Source organism: Zootermopsis nevadensis, unplaced genomic scaffold (genome assembly GCF_977971745.1).
Source record: "Zootermopsis nevadensis isolate Lab colony 2312 unplaced genomic scaffold, Znev_1.0 Znev_ptg000005l, whole genome shotgun sequence".
Classification (NCBI taxonomy): Eukaryota; Metazoa; Arthropoda; class Insecta; order Blattodea; family Termopsidae; genus Zootermopsis; species Zootermopsis nevadensis.
In genome coordinates this window covers 1,794,466-1,809,329 of record NW_028259137.1, presented here as the reverse complement: position 1 = coordinate 1,809,329, position 14,864 = coordinate 1,794,466, and the positions used below count along the sequence as shown (strand labels likewise).

The 14,864-nt window shown below is 37.2% G+C and overlaps 1 long non-coding RNA gene across 3 annotated transcripts in view; it reads right to left on the bottom strand.

The window, feature by feature from the left end:
* LOC147874790 (uncharacterized) overlaps positions 1 to 10,459 on the bottom strand; it is a 246,716-nt gene extending 236,257 nt beyond the window's left edge. For all 3 annotated transcript variants that reach the window (XR_015533747.1, XR_015533750.1, XR_015533748.1), the window contains exon 1: positions 9,132 to 10,459. This is a non-coding gene — a long non-coding RNA (uncharacterized LOC147874790). The remainder of the gene's footprint in view (positions 1 to 9,131) is intronic.
* Positions 10,460 to 14,864: the final 4,405 nt, after the last annotated feature.

The window sequence follows — 14,864 nt, the reverse complement described above, 5'->3', positions numbered from 1 at the left end:
GACGCAGATAAACGGCAGGGAATCTGTTTTCAGGATACAATTGAGAGAGGGAGGCTGTTGGGTGAAATAACCTCTGACGCGTTACGATATACCTCAAAAGGTCTTCGATTTGAAAGGATTCTCTGCTATCACTTAAGGAGACATAGGCGTACGTGGGAACATATCTTAAAAAAATTGCGTTCGAAGAGGGTTCGTCTGTTTCTTGTTAACATGATAATAAGCCAATGGCAGTGATTTTTTTCTAAAACTCGAGAAATTACATAGCTCTCAAGAATTTCTCTGCTTTTACTTCAAGATATTCGAGGAACGACATTCATATAAAAAGTCGGATTTCATCTAACACTTTTGAATTGGTTTAAAAATAACCTGGGTTTCTTATGACACTCTTAATTTCAGGGATTAGGCTAAATCCTCTTCCGATTTCGCCCGTTACATCTTTTCCACGGTCTCCCTTGTACGCGGCGTAATTTAGGTTTGTATTTTAAAATTTATTTTGGTATACTTTCGTCTGGCATTCTGTCTAAGCGATCTATAAATTTGTTCCTGTAATTTTTTTTAGATTTTATATAATTGTCTTCTAATATCTTCGTTTTTAATATGATCCAACTTAATGCAACCCTCAACCAATTTTAGGTATCTAATTTCTGTTACTTAAATTTTATTCATATCTTTTGTTTTAATAGTCCAAGTTTCAACATCCATATAGCAGAACTCGAAGTGCCATTACTTCATAACATTTCATTTGAGTTACTTTTCTTGTTTAGCTTTTCAAAGTCCTTCTCAGTGTAACACACATACTGCTCAATGTATTAAGATATACATTTTTTGCATGTATGTTATTTCATTACCCAAGTAAATGAAATGAGATACTTGTTCTCAAATACAATTATCAATAATTACTTTAGTCGTAATTGGAAACTTGTCCTTGAATGCCATAGCTTTAATTATCTTTATTAAAAAAAATTAAATTATGTTCTTTGCCTATTTTGTTTAATGTTTATAAACACTGCTGGACATTATCCTCTTTGTATTGAATTAATATTCGGTCGTCATCGATATATAATGTGTTTATATACTGACGTTTCAATTTTATTCCTATTTTTATTTTATCATTCCAATTCCTAATGAGGTCGTCTATATTATATATATATATATATATATATATATATATACATATTATATAGACTAGATGAGACACTACAGCCTTGTCTTACAACTTGATTCATTATTTATTCTCCCCTGTTCATGCTTATATTTAACATAATATCTTATTGTCTTAGAGGCTCTGTATTAATTTTATTACGTATTTTATGTAATCTGTTCTTTCTATCGATTGAATCGATTTACTCTGTCCAGGGATTTTTCAAAATATCTTATTTCCCCACTAACATGTTTTATTGTGAACACATTATCTATACAGGATCTTCAGGTCTGAATCCGTTTCGTTTTTTTAATATTATCATATCAGATAATTTGTAAACTTTTATTTATTATAGCCTACGTTTAGTAATCACATAAGTCTATAATTTTGTAATTTTGATATTTTATATAAAATCCTTACGGACATCAAAAGTTTACACAAGCAACTCTTTGCATTATTATTATTATATTAAAACAACATTTTCCCTCTTTGACGTGATTGGATGTCAAATTTTTCGCTATTGTCTCAGTCTTTTATGCTAGTGGCAAATATCGGAATTAAACCCGAGACCTTCTGAATACTATACCAGTATTCAATATAAATATTTCAGACAGTTACCTTGAATAAACGGAGAATCATTCTTTCTTCCTGCTTTGTTATCTTAAAAGAAGTATTTGTTCATGTTTTGTTTTTTTGGTAAGTCTGGACGTGGTTGGTAACTCTGATCGAATCTTATACGCTCCACTACAAGGATGGCTTGAGCTGAGTGGTCATATGAATTATGTATGAAGAGAAAACAGATTAGGTAGTGGGACCCACACCAGCGCTCCAACTCTAGTGTGTCCACTTTGTGAAACGCACCATCCATATCGGAAGACGAATGGTTTGGAAAAAGGAGAGTTAGGTCGGAACACATAAACAGTCAGAACTGAAAAATAAATCATAATATTGATCTCAGCGATGGGCGAAAGGGCCCACAATGAGAGATAACGCTGTGTTAGCAGATCGTGTGGTTGAGTCGAGTATATTTCACAAGTTTCGTCAAGATTAAGAACGAACCACACTGTGTAGCTCGTCTCTATGCAAGATTTGTTGATCAAAAATTGTACACATTTTTATTTAAGATTCGTGTCTAAGCCTGGGGCAGAGATAACAATCAAATATATTTTTTTTAGAATTGGCCTAACACTAATCTCTGCCTAAATGCTACCCTGACTAAAAAATATCATGATTTGCAAATCCCACAAATATGCCTTAAAATATGACATTTTCGCCTCCTTCCAAATTCTTAATTAACTGTCATTCTGTAGTAACAACATCGTTAAATAACAAATTGATCTATCACAAATATGCTTCTTGATTCTTTGTTTATTTAAGTGCGATTTATAAAGCAGAATACTATGATCACAAAGAATTTAAAGTGTAGTGTGACCGAGATTTGAACCCTACGCTTTGAGAACAAACCCCAACGAAATGTAACATTAGCCGAAACAGTATTACAATATCAAATGTGAGAATAATATTATACTATTAGCAAATGTAACATAACGCTTAAAGCCAAACATTTTAAAACTGAACATTGATAGTTTCCTTTAAAACTTTATAACAATTCTAAACTTTTAAACCTGATACATATATTTATTTTCACAGTCTATACACAAACTTATTTAAAATAATGTTGTTAAAATATTATAACATTTACAGTATAAAGTATATTATGTTATATTTATGGTGCTCCTTTATCGTAGTACGACATTACATTATTCAGCGCTTTTATTTTTGAACGACATGTTTCGATGTTTTATGACATCATCTTCAGGTTTATCAATCTATATTATTTTAAAAACTATTATACATTTTGATGCATTGCATTTATTGATCTTTTAGTATGTTTGTAGAATTTTCCGTCTTCATAATGATCTGGTGTCTGTATTTAGACGTTCATTATCTGTGGAATTAATTTCCAAGTGTTATTATGCTGTAAATGTTATAATATTTTAACAACATTATTTTAAATAAGTTTGTGTATAGACTGTGAAAATAAATATATGTATTTGATTCAACACAAACATGACGCACTTAAGATACAAATTTTAAACCTGAGTCTCTCTAAAAATTTGTGAATTTGAAGCTTGACGGTGGACAAAACCTGGATTCCGTTGCGACCAGCCAAAGTTAAGGAGTAACCTTTGACCTCGGAAGTGACAGCGCTTTTACCAGACGTCGGTAACAATCCGAGACAACACACGACGTCGTAAACCAGCACATCTCTTTCCAGACTTCCTTAACAGTTCTGTAAAGTATCATCATGGTGTGGTTTGTTGACTACTATTTTCTGTTCTCCATCAAATTTCACACAATCTCTCCACTGTCTGCTCTCTTGAACAACAAATTTCGAACCGACGTGTTCATCATCAGGTTAAATTCTCTCTTCTACGTCAGTGCACTAAGGATCTCCTCCCGTTGTTCAGAAATAATTATAATTATACATTAAACAGTTTTTAATTCTGTTAAAACGGTTAAAAAATTGAAATTACAAAAACTTCTATCAGATTGTTTTAAAAATATTTTTATCACAGCCTGGTGAGTCCGGGTGTTTTCTCTGTAAATAGAAATTTTAATTTCACTAGATGTTATGTAACATATGCATTTTGCTGTGTCGTAGAATGATGTGGGGTGTCGTGTATCTAATTTATTAACATTTGGGGAGATATTTCATGCTGCTGTCAATGGAAATACGTTTTAAGTTCCTTAACATTTCATTTATGGTCTAGGAATAAAGTCACATCTGCTATATGCAAGTGTAGTCATGATTACAACCAACTCCACAGAGCATAAACGTTTCTTAAAATCCGAAGGTTAATTGCCCTGTTCACGAGGGTATCAATTCAGATTCAGACGAACCCAATCCTCATCCAAAAAAAAAAGTTTTCCTAAAATTCACTTTAACAGTACCCTCCCATCTACGCCCTGGTCTACCAAGTGGACTCCTTTAATTCTCTATAAACAAAATTTTGTACGAATTTGCTATTTCCCCATACGCACCACAGAAACCTGTTAATCTAATTCTCGTTTATTTAATTATGTTGATAATATCAGGTAAAGAGTACGAACTATGGTTTCCTCAAAAGAGACAATTCTTAATTCAGTAACTGCCGACTTTTCAGGCATAATTGTGTGTTTGAGTTGTTATACTTTATTAAGAACTCTGTCATTTATCCGGCCTAACAAGTAAGCATGACGTCAGAGAAGTAAAATGGCGGCAACTCGTTACTTTCGATTTCCATCTCGAGTACTGGAATCGATTAATTCATACAGGTATCGATGGAGGAGTGGTGCTTTACAACGGCTACCTCGAAAATAATTTAAAATGAAGACTAATTTTAGTATGAGGTGTTAAAATTTTAAGTATTTCTTACAATCCTTCAACGTTTACCTATTACGTCATTTGGCCTCTCCCAAAACCAAACCCTAAAACAGACTAAATAGACATAATAAACATTGTATATTTTTCTCACGAGAGATAATATTTGTTTTAAGTATTAAGTAGCCTACCAGTATTGAATATACATTTTTGTTTGTTTATTTTTATTAAATTTACCAGTACACAGATTTTTCCGTCTCCTACACCACCGGTTATTATTTCTGTGATTTTAATAAACAGTAATATGAGTTAACCATTTTATATATATATATATATATATATATATATATATATATATATCTCCTTTTTGCATCAAAGCCTTCACTGAGGCATATTCTGCAACGATGAACCCGCGGGCATTAGCGGAGCTGGCCAACGATTCGAAATCACTGCAGAACGCAGTACAAAGTAACACGAAACACACATCAGTTCCTTGCGGGCAAAGACATCACAAACATTACGATCGGTTTAACAAAATTTCCCTTGGCATTAAGTCAGAATATTTGTATTTAGAAACATTTGAGTCACATCTCCAAGTCTTCTGTTTTTCATTCTTGCTTAAACTTACAGAAATATTTTTTTTAAAATTAAATTCTCTTTTCACGAATATATGTTAGATATATATATATATATATGTAATATATTAACACGTAACTTTCCATACTGACACATACAAAAAAACGTACCATCCTTTACTATGCCCCTAAGAAGGCGACTGCACGTTTAACAGAACGAGTTCTTTAGCCAGAGATTTTAGCGTCCTCACAAACTAGATAACCACTGATCTTAGTCATAATATACAATATCCATGATGGATTTCGGAGCGGAGGAGATAAGGTGAGAGCAGATTTTTTTAAAGGCTTACTGAGATGTGGCCAGAACAAAGTCTTGTGTGGTCAGCATCAGTATGTAGAGATAAGAAAAGATAATATTTACCTTACTTTCCTATCTTCTGTTGTCATGGAAGGTCTCTTTTACCTCACAACTTTAAGAGAGACGAATTCTATCCACCTCGGCCAAATCAAAGCAGGAGAGAAATCTGGTGTTATCAAAACGTAAACATACGAAAAAGAACTACGCAAAAATATACGAAATACTGCTCGTTTTGCTGTTTTCAATATGGCCATTACAACAGTAAATGGAATATGAGAATACAGAAATTAAAATTAAAAACGTCATGACTCACACAAATGAAATATTCTGGCATTAACCTCGTCGAGACTTGAACCTAACATAATACATTTAAAGTCATTGGTTTACAGAAAGAAATTGACCATCGGGTGTGTAGACTAAAATTTAAAATGTAATTTTAAATAGACCAAAATAATAATAATAATCTTTTTTTCAAAATACCTTAACTGAGATCTCTTGTTCATATATCAGCTTGTTCTTTTCGAGACCTTGGTCTACAAACACTTCGGACATATTTACGATCACCAACAGTGAACGTGATATAGGCTTGTTCTTCTTAAAATATTTTAATTACTCGAGATTTTTTACATTCTTTACTAATTTCCAATACGTATTTTTTTTTTGTAATATACGGTCGAAGAACTGGTAACTTGATAGATCCTGATGCTGACAGCATACGGCCTACTGGTCCTTACACGTACAGAGGAGTATTCTTTGCTACAAGAAGAAGTTTTCGCAGCTATATATTTATTTATTTAGTGTTCTGTCTGACGCCAGGTCCATATGAACAGGATCCTTCCATCCTTTTCTCGGACTGGGACCTGTTCATATACGTTCTTGGCAGATGATCCAGAAGTGGTTTGCCATTGCCTTCTTCTGTGTGTGAATGGATGCCAGGGAGAAATGGGGGAAGCCTCGGACGAAAACTCCACGGCCTTGCCCAACACAAGTTATAAATTCGGGCACCGCCGGGATTCGAACCCGGGAACCCAGGATTACAAGGCCAGCGTTCTGACCGCTAGACCACCTCATCTTATTATTATTTAGTGTTCTGTCTGACGACCGGTCCATATGAACAGGATCCTTCCATCCTTTTCTCGGACTGGGACCTGTTCATATACGTTCTTGGCAGATGATCCAGAAGTGGTTTGCCATTGCCTTCTTCTGTGTGTGAATGGAGTAATTGTTGGGATGCCACGGAGAAACCGGGGAAGCCCCCGGAGGAAAACTCCGTGTTGCCTAGACCACGGCCTTGCTCAACACAAGTTATAAATTCGGGCACCGCCGGGATTCGAACCCGGGAACCCAGGATTACAAGGCCAGCGTTCTGACCGCTAGACCACCTCATCTTATTATTATTTAGTGTTCTGTCTGACGACCGGTCCATATGAACAGGATCCTTCCATCCTTTTCTCGGACTGGGACCTGTTCATATACGTTCTTGGCAGATGATCCAGAAGTGGTTTGCCATTGCCTTCTTCTGTGTGTGAATGGAGTAATTGTTGGGATGCCACGGAGAAACCGGGGAAGCCCCCGGAGGAAAACTCCGTGTTGCCTAGACCACGGCCTTCTCCAACACAAGTTATAAATTCGGGCACCGCCGGGAATCGAACCCGAGACCCCAGGATTACAAGGCCAGCGTTCTGACCGCTAGACCACCGTGGCGGTGAAATAAATACTTTTTACCCTCATTTCTGTAACAAAACGTATCTTATAACAACCAATAAACAAACACGCAAATAATAAGTTGCCTGCCAGTTTAATGGGAGGTAAACCTTAGCGAGGTTCACGGTGATTGCTGATTGGTCATCCCGCTTCCCTTCAGCAGCTCCCAGGATCAAAGTGTTACTGAGGAGAATATAGCACGTCACCACCGCAGAGAATTATTCGTCATGTGTTGGTAGTAACAATATCATAATCTTTGGTTATACATCAAGTTATGCAAGATCTTAAGAGACATTTCGAGCATTTCAGGAAATCGATACCGCGTTTGACTTGTATTCCGGAGGTTACCGATTCGAATCTCTGTACAGGACACACCTATGCGTAGGCTGGGATACACAATTTTCTAATTACGCTTACACAATTTTTGCGAAACTTATTTTGTATCTAACATCCCTTTGAAAGTGAAGACAGTCGTTAATAATAATTAATCGTTTATAAATTTTATATAAATTAATAATAGTGTACTACACAACAATAAGGAAATATTTTATTCACAAGCGCATACGATTAACATGTCTCTGTGTGAGTCAGCCGGAGACCAAATGAGAGGATTATAATTCTGCTTCTTATTCGAGAAGTCCCGGGTTCAGTTCAGAGCCCATCTATCGTAATTCCTCAGGGCTTTTTACCGGCAAGGGCAGGGACAATACCCTGAGTTATTCCCATGTTAGTTAATCACTGATGAGTGACGTAAGTCTCGGCAAATAGCCTATTAAACAATAACAAATGTGTAATTTATAAGTACACTGCTTAAGCAACTGATGTCATAAATCCTAATTTTACACGTAAATGATAAAACGTAAATTTTCAAAACTAGAGCATGACCTTGAAATATTAGAATAAATAAAATAAAAATCATTCTGCCATGTCTATCCGGCCTTAGTTCAAAATTCAGTGCCCTCCTGTGAAAATACATTTAATTATGTTAAAATAATATGAGAATAGTAATAGTCCAATATACGCAGGCCTATCATAGATTAAAAATGTCGACAACGGTCAACATATTTTAATATCACGTATATGGTATGTAGATACAATTTATGAACTCACAATTCTGAAATCCGTATGATGTAGTTCTCAGCGATCATAAACATCGCTGTCCGAATATGAAACCCCTGGCGGGTTTCGTCGGCCTATCCATAAAAGTAATAATAATATTTGGACCTAGAATGAGGACACTGAAAACTGTACGATATTAGTAACTTCATGATTTGTACTAGGATAATAAGACAAACGTGAGACGTACGACGCACGGTAGAAACACGACATACATACAAAATTTTAGTCGGGGCACCTGGGGGGAAAGACCACTAGGGGAAAATATTACGATGGCTATCGAAGAAACAGAGTGTGATGATGCAGACTAGATCAAAAGACTCAAGGTAGAGTCCAGAAGAAGGCTCTTCAGATTACGACAGGCCTACAGATGACAAATTTATTGAACAGACTTCACTATCAACTGCAGAAACATTAAAACTTTTTTTAAAATTCTTCAAAAAAATAAAAACACTTTTTTTAACACTTCAGCATGCTACAGCCTAATTATATGTCATTCCTCAATTTGACTTGCCCCGTTTGTGCTGTGTTGCAAATGTCCGCGAGAGTTAAGCTAGTCCTTGTGACGTATGCGAGCTGATAGGTCACGTCAGCACTACTAAGACACCGAAAATCGTGGTGCTTGCTGTAATTTGATGTGCATTTTACTGCTAATACTTTAACACACTAGAAGTTATAAAATTGTCAGTAATAATAAAATTAATTAATTAATAACAATACTAAGGACAGCGTAAAGCAGCAGACGTATGAGAAATATCTTTATACTAACAACTAGTGTTTTGCATTCGGATTACGCATGCGCACATGTCTGCCAAGCCACCTACGTCACAGAGACTTCCTTAGCTGTCGTACAACGCCATTTTTGGTGCCTACCTTGTGTTCCATTCCGCTGTGGTCCATTAATCACTGTTCACTTTGTAATGCTATGCCTCACTACTCAAAACACATATATTTATTAATGTTCAGTCACCAATTCTTGACTAACTTCGTTTCTCGTTGTGTTCACATCACAAGCGATCCAGCAGCACTGGCGAATCGGATGTCTTGTACGCGTATTCATTTGTTTACTACTTATCAGTTGTACCAACATTCCTTCGAGTCAGCGTATATTTGTCGTCGTCTATGATTATATTAAACAACATATTAAAGTCGGTGGCATATGGCTCGTTTAATAATGGTTGGCTTCCAGCAAGTTTGTAAATTTAAAATAATTCCAATACTTATAATTCTTTATCCTTGCGCTAGATTTTTAATATGTCCATCACGAATTGTGTCCCGTCATAAACATGGTTGTGTTCAAGTGTGAGCTGCGCGTATCGTGATTTTTCCTGATTGTTTTATATCCCTTATATGATCTAGACGTGAAATATTTTCGTGTTTGGCCTATGTAAATATGACCACAATTTAAAAAAATTTAATCTATAAATACCACTTCTATTTATCGTGTTGTATATTTGTTTTAGAGTTGGGTTTAATTGTGTTGTCATAACTTTCAAAGTAGTGTTCTTAATCTTTGTTAAAATTCCAATATATTCCGCAAAATACATACATTTTACCTACTATTTTCCCCCTTCTGGTGAAATATTACAAATAGGTTTATTACTTTGCGTTTGTTGTAAGATTTAATCACTTAAATCATATTATGCATATTATTCATTGATATTAAGTTAACTTTAATTTAATTTCTTTCACAGTGATAGAAAAATTGTGTGCCCTATTTAATAATCAGACACTGCACTGAAAACATCTCAACTTCTGGCAAGACTTACTTTCGCCTTTGTGATGAATCATAAATAAAAATAACAATTACACTGGCTGAAACAGTCACAATCGAGGTATTCAACATTTCCTTGCAAATACACAATAACAGATGCACGACGAAAAGGAAACATCTTTCCCATGTAAACGGTATCCGTGAAATCAAAATGAAAATGAACGCACTTGTACCGTCAAAAGTATTCTCCGGTAGGACTGTAACGAAAGACAATTAGTGAAAACGAGACCCGTTTACTTTGCAGCGAGGTGATACGTCAACACTTAACACACGAACTGAGACGTTGAGACGAAATATCAAACAGTAGAAGACACGTGACTTACGAACCACAAGTTAAAAAGGAGAAAGATGAACATTGTGATTGGTCAAACGAACGACGGATCGAAAACATACAGAAGGCAGGTGTGTCTGAAGGACCACATCGAAGTGAGCCATAAAACAGGAAGACAGTTAAAAAAAACAGCCATTTCAGTGGACTCAGACAACGCAGCGGATAATTGGCTTGACCTTCAAACAGAAGTATCAATCTGCGCAGGCGCTCTACGCGGTATATAATCAGCTGACTTTCAGCCCCTCATAAATGTTCTTACATTTTAGTGTTATGTCTTATTCTTATATTTTTATGATTTTATATCAAAAAGGAGTGTAGCATTTTAGTCGGGTCACTGATTTACGACCAAAAAATATCATGCAGACTGCTACAACAATCAGAAAATTATTAGTAAGGTGCTGTTTTTTATACGACAGTATTTGGAGTGACGTCATTGTTTCAAGGTCGAGTCACTTCTGAGCTCGAATAATACAAGCGAAGAACAGGAACAGTACGGATATCATGAGAGGAGGAAAATAGAGGAAGAAACACGACCTACGTTTATACACGGAAGTTTCAAAGAAGAAACAAAACCAACTGGGAAATCGTAGAAGACACACAGTACAGTGAAAGATGAAGCCTTACAACGGATCCACGCGCAAACAGAAATGACATGATTAACCAACCGCGGGAAAACATGCGCTAACTGCCAACTACTCACTCCACTGACCATAAAAACACTCAACAGATACAAATAAAAATACAAATTTGTGCAAAAGCACCAACGTTTAATATAAACGAAGAATGGCCACCATTTACTAAGCTCATTTACGTAGAAAAAATTTCCATTAGCACAGAAATAAGACGTAAACACTGACTTGCAGAATCATATTTGACGTATCTACAACAAGAGATGTTCTCGTATATGACAACGTAGACCAAGAGGGTTATATTCTCTTTGATGACTTTAAGTGTGGATATGACATGGTAGGACTTGGATATATACTACAGTCCACGACTGTAATCTTGAGACTTGCCTTTAAAACTACGGACTACCTGCATTCCTTGCAAGTCTCAAGATTACAGTCGCGTACTGTACAAGTAGCCTACACGAACACCACCAATTAGGGAGTAAGATGCAAAATCCACGACTACAAATCAACTGACAAATATAATTCCTCGTGCAACGCTCTGCAACAGCGTACGTAGACGTAGGAATTTCCCTGAACTAAAGTCAAGACGGCCTTGAAAAATACATCCACGCGTAAACAACACACATTAAGTAGGAAACATTGACCCTAAGATAATGGGACACGTCAGTTAATACACATATTGAAAGTTACCAGAAACATAAAAATATTTATTTGTTTAAATCTTGTCAGTCTAATCACAATAAAATTCCTATTAAATATTAAAATATTACCATAATTAACATTTAAATATTTAAAATATATATTAAATGATATTCTCTATCGAAATGTTCGATTTACATTAGAATATCACTTTTTTTTACTTTTTTACACGACATGTTTCAGTTCTAAAAGAACCATCTTCAAGTGTATAAAATTATATAAACTTAAATATAATTAATTTTCTTAAATGCAAATTTTTAGTCAGATGTTTATCAGATTTCAAATGATGTTATTTATTTAGATGTTAATTATGGTAATATTTTAATATTTAATAGGAATTTTATTGTGATTAGACTGACAAGATTTAAACAAATATATATTTGTCACAATATGACGCAACTTTATCATCTCATAAAAATATTTCTAATCTGGTTTCCGGAAATCAATCGAAGAATATCGGCATTATTGGTTTATCACAAACCACCCAGAACGCATTATAGAAACTATCGATTTGCAACAAAAGCCTCATCTACAACATATAAAAACAAACCCAAGTTTTTGTTATAGTGCATTGTGTACAAATCTTGCCTCTAGAAGACGCACGTTCGACAGACTATCGACGCCATCTTATTTCATACGGACAGAAAAACATTTTCCGTGTCCCTTTAAAGGAAGATGTATTGGAATAACACATAAAATCGGCCGTTACAGTGGCCGAGCGGTCGGAGGCGTGGGCCTTCTGTCGCTTGGTCACTGGAACCGTGAGTTCGAATCCCACTCAAGGCACGGATGTTTGTCCGTGTTTTTCTCTGTCGTGCTCTCCTGTGTACAGGAAGAGGCCTCGTCCAAGGCGTCCTACCAACTGTCTACGAGGTGCTATCGGAAAGTTTCAAGACTGTGTCAATAGAGGGCGAACCGGATGTAGTACGAGCTTCTGCCGCTAGGGGGGTGCGGCCTACATTCATAGTGAATCAGTGTGCCAGCCGGCATCATCGAATTAGCATTTGTTTCTTAGTTACGGGCGTTTTGGTAGTGCATTACACCGACCCTCCTGCGATTTCGGAATGGCGTGTGCATCAAATTTTGCCAAAGACTCGCCAAAACGGCTACGGAAACCTATGAAATGCTAAAGCAAGCATTTGGGGAGTCCGCAATGGGTCGTGCACAAACTTTTGTGTGGCATTCACGTTTTAAAAATGGCCGAACCTCTGTCGATGATGACGAGCGTTCTGGACGACCATCTTCGAGCACAACGCCCGAAAATGTTACGAAGATCGACGTCGTACCATCAACGACTTGTGCGACATTGTTGGGATAGGCTATGGGACCTGTCAGCTGATTCTAAAGGAAGAACTCCACATGCGACGCCAAGGCTCCTGTCTGAGGACCAGAAGCAGAATCGACTTCTCGTTTGTCACGAGCTCAAAGATCTTGCAAGAACCGACCCCAACTTCCTTTCTAAGCTCCGTGTGACTTCTTCCTCTTCCCAAAGATGAAAATTCAGCTAAAGGGAAGGAGATTTGAGACGATAGAAGAGATTCAGGCAGAATCGCAGATGGTGCTTGACAGGCTGACAAAGAAAGATTTCCAGGGATGCTTCCAGGCTTGGCAGCGGCGCTGGGATCGTTGTGTTCACTCCCAGGGGAACTACTTCGAGGGTGATGAATGAATTTAATACCTGAGATAAGTGTACGGGTTTTTATAGGCGCAGTCTAGAAACTTTCCGATCGCACCTCGTATATCGAGTCAACGAAAGTGAACTGAGTGTGTGGAAAGTATAAATGCTACACCCCCTGAAATTCGACGGCTAGTGAACATTTTTACAAGAATGGAGTTACTTCTTAATACCGGAAGACTCCAGGCAAGGGTTTATCAGCAACATAATATACCGGACTATACTACATCAGAAACAGATGGGGCCGACGCGAAAATACCCTCAAGCAACTGAGAACAAACATGGGGGAAACCTGGCACCGCCATTATTACCGGCCAAGGAGCACTCAGGATTGTACCAAGTCGTGCTTAACATAAAACCCAATAACGACAGAGAGAAAGTAAGACTTTCAGATTGTCAGGCACCTTCAAACAACATTGGAATGCGACAAAACCAAATACCATCTAGACATAACTCGTAAACTACGTCGCTTATTACATGAACACTAAACACCATACGCTAATATTAGAAGACTACGCAAATTCCTCAAACGAAATAGATGGGAAAAATGTGTGTATATAAGAAATATCGTCTTCTTCCTGTGGCTCTAACTCCGTGTGGGTCTTTGTCGCCTATTTTTTTAGAGGTTACTTAGTCTTGAAGTGCATTTTGATTAGTGAGTGACGAGCTCTCTGCCTCTGCATAATTTCTACTCAATACTGATTTGACTGCCAGAGCCATCTAGTAGTGAATCTGGGGAGACTTGGATGAGAAATGGCCGCTGAATTTTGCTTGCGAAACATCTCGTTCAAGTTTGTAAGGTTCTTTTACAAGCAGAAGGTCTACGACATAGGACCGTCAGCTTCACTTCACCTCCGAATGTACTACGAAATTTTATCACCATTAAAAATCCATCCCTTGTAATCCTGGGGTCCCGGGTTCGATTCCCGGCGGTGCCCGAATATATAACTTGTGTTGGGCAAGGCCGTGGTCTAGGCAACACGGAGTTTTCCTCCGGGGGCTTCCCCGGTTTCTCCGTGGCATCCCATTCACACACAGAAGAAGGCAATGGCAAACCACTTCTGGATCATCTGCCAAGAACGTATATGAACAAGTCCCAGTCCGAGAAAAGGATGGAAGGATCCTGTTCATATGGACCTGTCGTCAGACAGAACACTAAATAAATAAATAATAGGGTAGGTTAGGTTAGGTTAGAACGCTGGCCTTGTAATCCTGGGGTCTCGGGTTCGATTCCCGGCGGTGCCCGAATTTATAACTTGTGTTGGGCAAGGCCGTGGAATTTTCCTCCGGGGGCTTCCCCGGTTTCTCCGTGGCATCCCAACAATTACTCCATTCACACACAGAAGAAGGCAATGGCAAACCACTTCTGGATCATCTGCCAAGAACGTATATGAACATGTCCCAGTCCGAGAAAAGGATGGGAGGATCCGGTTCATAATATGTCGCCATCCTCCTGTAAAGGAGACGACGTTTTAGAGTAGAAGAAAAATCCATC